Genomic DNA, 7,237 nt, shown 5'->3' with positions numbered 1-7,237 from the left:
GAATTAAAATGATTCATCTGTTTTGGATTTAGAATGACTTTTGAAAGGAATTTCTCCCAAAATATAATAAATTCATTCTAGATTATCTTAACATTTCTCTCTTATGTTGATTTTAAATTGGAAATTTTATTGCTTTTAAATTAACATTCAAAAGTGCCGTAGATGGAGTCAGATAATTGGCTCATCTAGCCAATTATACACATTATACTTATATACCACCATTCTGGCTTGGCATTCAAGGCAGTTTATCATCCTGTACAGGAAGTTCTCAGACTTGCAACACAGTTGGTTCCTGAAACAGTCTGAAGTTGAAACAAATCGTAAACTATTTTCCCATACGACACAAAGTTATAAATGGGTGGTTGGTTCCTGAACCAAGGCCAGGTGCCCTATTCTCCTTTCTGCTGCTGCCAGAGCTTTACAAATGTACAAACATTATTTTATTTTATTTTATTTTTATTTTATTTATTTAACGTATTTCTATACTGCCCAAAACTTAGGTCTCTGGGAGGTTTACAACCAGATAAAAACAAAAAATAAAACATTAGTTAAAAACAGAAACAAGAAATTTAAAAACACGACAATGAAACTGTTTTTAAAAACAATATTCTAAAACATTAAGAACAATCAAAACAATATCAATTAAAAGCCTGGTGAACAGATGCATTTTAAAAGACTGTTTAAAAGCTGTCAGAGATGGGGAAGCTCTTATTTCACTAGGGAGCACATTCCAAAGCCTCAAGGCAGCAATGGAGAAGGCCCGTCCCTGAGTAGCCACCAGATGAGCCGGTGGCAAATGCAGACAGACCTCTCCTGATGATCTCAATGGGCGGTGGGGTTCATGATGAAGAAGACGTTCTCTTAAATATGTCATGGCCGCTATGAACTCCTGAGTCCAGGAGTTCAAACATGCAGCAGAAAAGTTGATGGACATTCAGCAGTTACTCCCCCTTACTACCTGCTCCCTTCCTGGCTATCTCATTTTTCTGTGGAAGGGAGGGAGGCAACTGGGTAGCACATCTCCCTCTCCTCTTCCTAGGGAACGAAGAAGGATGGTGAGCAGGAAACAGCATGTGGGTTGGGAACAGGCTGGGCTCTTTCCCTCTCACTGTTACAGCTCAGCAGCTGAGCCTGGAAGAGAAGGAGCAGAAGTGGTGGCAGAGCATCACGGATGGATGAGTCAACCAATCTCTGCACAACCTTAGATGCAGCCACCACCACCTGACTGCCAGTCTTGATAACAATGAGCCTGAGTCACCATTGCATTGCCCTCCTCTAGCCCATGCAGCAGCTGTCTAGCTGAGCCCTCTCTCCTACAGCAAGTTAAAACCCCATTGCAAGTTGAAACAAGGTGACAATTTGCAAACACCGTAATGGCATCTTAAGTGCCATTCATGAACTCAGAGCGTCTTAAGTCAAGGACTGCCTGTACATTTCAAAAGCTCTCAGCAGAGGCTATAGCTTCTAAGGACACAGAGACTGCAGTTCTCTTCAGTAGACCTTATGCAAGATGTGGTGCAAAGCTGTTGCCACATACTGCTGTCTGTAGACACAGAAAGACACAAAATACTACACTGTGGACATTAATAGATTCGTAGCCATTTCTTAGTAGATTTTCTTAGCATGGTAACCAATGATGGGAGCAGTGCATTTCTTACATACTTGAGAGCCAATGAGTTCTAGTGTGCACAGAACTGGATTTAGATCTGGTGGGTTTAAATCCTACCTTGCTTTATTAAGCTAGTTTCTGAGCCCGAGATCCACATGTTAGAAGTGCTATAAATAATACATTTCTGAAATAAAAAAACTAAATTCTTTTTATCTCCTTCCTGTCAACATGGTGGAACTGCCATTTTCATTCCTCCAAGAGCTGTGAATACTTGCTTCCCCATGGGAAAGAGGGTGTGGTTATGCCCCACACAAGGGGAGGGAATTTGTAGGTCCACTAAAAGCTTTCATACAAATTGAGCGGGGGGGACTATTCCCCATTAAAAGGGGATGAACTGGGGAACTGCTGAAACTCTAAACTTCCCCGTTGGGTTTGCTGCCTGCATTTCTTCCCCCTCCAAAGGTGAGAAACCAGACAGGTGCTGCACCTGCTTGCTTCCTGGGGGGTGAGGGGAGGTTCTGACACAGTCTCTAAAGGGGAGAGACTTGTGCAATGTGGAAGCAGCAAGATGCTATGGTCTCTATGGCCCTTTCTTCAGAAGGTACTCCCTTCACACACACACACCATCTGCCCCAAAATTTATTTATTTATTTAACATATTTGTATATTGCTCACTACCCAAGTCTTGGTTTACAACAATAAAAACAAACCAAGAAATTAAAATACCAATTAAAATGCCAGATACCTAAAGTTACGGGTACAGTCAGTTACAAGCACAACAGGGCATTGGGAGGTTCAGTAGACAGTTTTCTGAAGGGGGGTCTTAGCCACCCCCCCATCAGGTACACCTAAATTCCAAAATTTATAGGCTCGTTTTTCTCTGCTTGCAGCTGCACAAAGAAATGGAAATCCATTCTCTCCCACTCCCAGATGAACAAAGAGCATCCTTCAACTGCTTGTGTTCTCTGCAGGGACACCACCTCTTCTGATCTGCTATTCAAGGAACTCACAGAACACTTTTGCCCGCCCACCCCCTCCTCCATAGCAGGGGAAGTGACAGGCAGGCGACAGGCACACTGTAAAGTTTCTGAAGTGGTGACAGGCAACATCCACTTCCTTTTCGTCCAGTAAAGAAGCTTTTGAGTAATGTGGGTAGAGCATGCAGCATGGCAGTGCATATCGCCATGGAAATGGTCCTGGGAAGCATGGAGGAAGCCAGAATGAAATCAATGCAGAGGCAAATTCTCGGAAAGCTTTGGAAGCGCAGGGGCAACTCCTGCCCGTGAGGAAGCTGTGAGGTTCAGGGCTGCCATCACCAGATGTAATGGATCACTTGCACACTCAAGAGCTGCCATTGTAAGCGTACAAAGAAGTGCAGGAGCAATCTCATCCTTGGTGCACCTTATACAGGAGGACTTGTCCACTGACAGGAGGTGGGCACTACCAAGACACAACACCTGGCAGTCCATGAAAGATGGGTCACAGTGGGATGACCAGCGGTTCCTGGGCAACTTCAGAATGTCCAGACAGACCTTTGAGCTTCTCGCAAGTGAAATGGAGCCAATTCTCCGCCACCAGGACACCACCATGAGCCATACTGTGCCAGTGCAGAGGTAGCTGGTCATCACACTGTACAAGTTGACCTCTAACATGAACTACAGGAGAACCTCATTATCTGCAGATTCATCTTCTGCGGATTTGCATATCCATGGTCAGGTAAAAGACACCCGACCTGGTATACGTGGGGGGGGGGACACACATTGACCTCATGTATCTGCAGGCTGGGGGTGGCAGGAAATCACCATGGAGGTAATTTCCAGCCATCATTTTGTTTCTCGGAGCCACAAGATGGCTCTGTTAAGGGAAAAAATGGAGGGGAGGGGAGATTTTTGTTCAATTTGAGGGCATTCCGCGGCACAGCATGACTCGGGGGGGCGTAGCAAAGCATGGTAAGGCACTCCCCCCCCCCACGTTTCCCCCTGTAATTTGGCCTATTTTCAGCCATTTTTAGCTTGAATTTTGATTTTGAGTTGACCAGGAACCTAAACCCTGCAATGCAATTGCCCTAATGCCTCGATATTTGGGGTTGCGGTTTCCACGGCTGCAGCCGGGAATGGAGCCCCCATGAATATCGAGGTCGTTCTGTATCTGACTCTCAGAAACCTGTTTGTGGTAGGCACCTCCACAGCAAGTGAGATTTTCCGTGAAGATTTTGATTCTGCAAGATCTGAAATTCACTGTGTGCACATCAGTGGGTGAGTACACATGCCCACGCCTGAGAGTGAACACTGGTGGACAGGTAATAAATGACTTCTTTAGCCAACACAAAGGAGGTATCCAAGACTGGTGCAGTAGAATGCCGGAGCAAAGCAAAATCAGCCATGAATTGGACAGCCCGAATTTGGAATCAGTACCCCCCCACCCCCCGCCCGTATTCTACCAAAGACAACCACAGAGCTCTGTGGTCGCCAGGAGTCGACACTGACTCAATGGCACACTTTCATTTATAACCCTTTCACCCATTGTCAGTCTAAAATAGAATGGGTGCTTGTGGGGGGGGGGGGAGTCCCCAACAGGCAGAGGTAGTATCTCCAGTTGCAGTATGGTGTTCCCGTGAAAGCTCATGTATGTGTGAAATAGATTTTTAAAATCAGTATCAAGGCACACACACTGCCTTGAAACTGATGCCGAGAGCATAAATCATTCTGTGCACATATGAAAAAAGAAGAGGGAAATGTGCAGCCTATCTTTAAACAGTAAAGGTGGGAAGAGAGAGACCTAATTCTTTCTTCCGGGGGGAGAGAGGAAGGGCCCCCCAAGTCCCTTTTATCTTTCCCCAGGGAGATTAAAAGAGGAACCCCCGCCAAGGGATTCGCAGAGATCCTCACAGAAAGAAGAAAGAAGCCATTTTTCTGGATGTTTGCTTCGAACACAGCAAGAGATTCCCACTAGGGAATCCACTTGCTGTTTGTAGGCACCCATCCAATGGTGGGGTATGGGTTTGCATTGTACTGATACCAAGGGGAGTCTCCTTGACTGCCCTTTTAAATGCAGCATTTGTTAACTATATGCATCAATTCCCCTCTTCTCTTTAAGTTTGGATGCATAAAATGCAGATCACTCCTCCTGACCAGAGGTGGGTCACATGGCTTTTCCAGGCGCTGCCGTTCCAGGAAGGTAACAGCTCCCCAAAACACCAGCTGCAATTAATTTGCATGAAATCTGCCCTAAGCTCTGGGAGCCACTAAGCAGATAAGACACAGCAACAATAGTTTCCTCTTTACTGATGTGCTGATGCCTTGCCCACAGTCTGGTGACGCGAGCAGAACGGGGCTTGCTAGGAGGCAGTCTGGGCAGACTAGGAAGAGGGAGGGGTTTCTCTGTCCAGAAGCTGGAGGCTGCCAAACCACAGTTGATCAATCGCCTGCGGCCTGATTCTTCTTGGCTTCAGAGAGATTAACCACAGCTTCATCTACCCATGATTTGACGCTACATCCGAACGGGGCCTATGTCTGGAGTGACATTACATTGGGTGGGGGGCACTGTGGAGATATTAAAATGACAGCTCCAGTCATGCTTGGTAAGCCTCTCAGGGCCTGTCCACAACACTCAAAGCACTGATGCTGCAGCCTGTCATCAGCCCCAGCACCCACTATGCCCACCAGGGCCCACTCACATAGGTTGGGCCTACCAGAGGACACGTTGCTCAGGGCCTCCTTAGATGAAGTCCTGGAAGAATGGAACTGCACTCCAGGGACAGCATTGCCCATTGGTTGCTTGTGGCCTGTCCTCTTCTTTTTTGTCAAACCAGGCATAATGTTAGTAAAAGCATAAAAATACATTATATGACCTTTCTTGCAAGTCAGTATATCTAGGAATAGTCTTCGCTTGCTCCATGAATCATACTCTAACCTTTAAAGCTGCCAGAGAAATCTGATCGTTTTTCAGGTTTGTTTGTTTTGGCGGGGGTGGGTGGGTAGTGGTTGGTGCTTGGTCTGCAATTCCATTTTTTCAGTTTTCTGTGGTTCTGGGGGATTCCAGGGAGTTGCTATGTTAGACTGTTGCAGCAGAAAGAGTTGAACAAAATGCTTTATTTTATTTTATTTTATTTATTTATTTAACGTATATCTATACCACCCAAAACTTACATCTCTGGGCGGTTTACAATATTGAGTTGGTATGTATGCACATAAACGTATGCAGAGAAAACATGTGTAGAGTGTACAGATGTCTGTACACTCATACATTTTTGTGTGTGATTGACTGTACCTGCACTCATTTGAAAAGTGAACCTGGGTATAGGCCCTTTGATGCATGGTACAGATAGGAAGTGTACTGCTGTACTTGTGTTCAGCATAAAATGTGAATAACTGTACAGTTAAAATGTAAATAACAGGTACAGATCTGTACCTGCGAATACGGTATACTCATTGTACAAGTGTGGAACATAACATGTGAATGGGGCTGTGTGTGAATGATTATAGCATTCAAGTGTCTGTATCTGAAAGTCTGCAGCTTAAATACATCAGGTAAGCACAGTGTCACTTGGGAGATTTTCTTTTGCCTCAGTACTAGCCAAAGAGATGCAAGAGACTGAAATTAGTCTACGTGCAAAGCATGTGCCTGACCACTGGAGTAAGAGGATTGATCTGTGAAGGACTGATGCTCACTTCCAGTTCTATGATTCTCTGATCTTACTAAGTCTTCAATAACTTGGAAGTCTGAAGTACATTAATCTAAATGAATTTTCTGTTAGAGTTAAAACGCTAAATGTTTTTATTTGCTCTAATTAATTTCAAGTCAGTGCCAAGCTGCTTTTTCCTCCACTTAGTCTAAATAGTCACTAAACAATGTTTTGGTACAGTACTCTTTAAAAAAAAAAGTCTCTGAGCATCATTTAAGATTTCCAGTTTTGGATGCGGTTTTGTAGGACTCCTGTAATACCTGCTTGTTGTAAAAAAAATAAAATTGACAAATGTTTCTGAGCATAAGTAGACTTCAAACTTACATACGGCATGTGCATGCACATAACTCCTACACATGAACTGTCACTGTTCCTGTAATTTTGATCGCATTGTGTTTTCTGTCTATCACAGACATAAGTCAGTACAAATGACGTTAAGTAAGAGACAAGTGGAGACAGCAATAAATATGAATTCATCTTTATAAGATTTATTTTACCTCAATAATCAGAACTGCTGTTTAAATGCAAATATTAAAAGTGAATTTCCACTGTAAATTTACAGCAATGACATTTCTGTCAGATCAAGAGTGATTACCAACCAATTTAGTCTGAAGCTCAACCAAATTAAAATTGATTCAACAACTGGAAAATAATTGTTATAATATTTATGATGATTAAATAATAGCATATATATCACAGTGTAGGAAAGTAACGGTAGTGAAAGAGTGATCCTTGCAAAGACTAAAAGACATTATTTATATTTTCTCTTTCAGACACACAAATAATTATCTCATTATATGAATAACAGTTAATATTACAACACATGATACCCTAAATACAGTGTCTGCATTATTGTGGAGGCCCTTAATATATCTGGATTCAGGCTTCTGTGTGAATATTGAAAAATAAAAATTCAAAGGAATAAAGTAATTCTACTTCTCCAT

Source organism: Hemicordylus capensis, chromosome 1 (assembly GCF_027244095.1).
Source record: "Hemicordylus capensis ecotype Gifberg chromosome 1, rHemCap1.1.pri, whole genome shotgun sequence".
NCBI lineage: Eukaryota > Metazoa > Chordata > Lepidosauria > Squamata > Cordylidae > Hemicordylus > Hemicordylus capensis.
The sequence above is the reverse complement of the archived record's forward strand: the minus strand, read 5'-3'. Positions refer to the sequence as shown.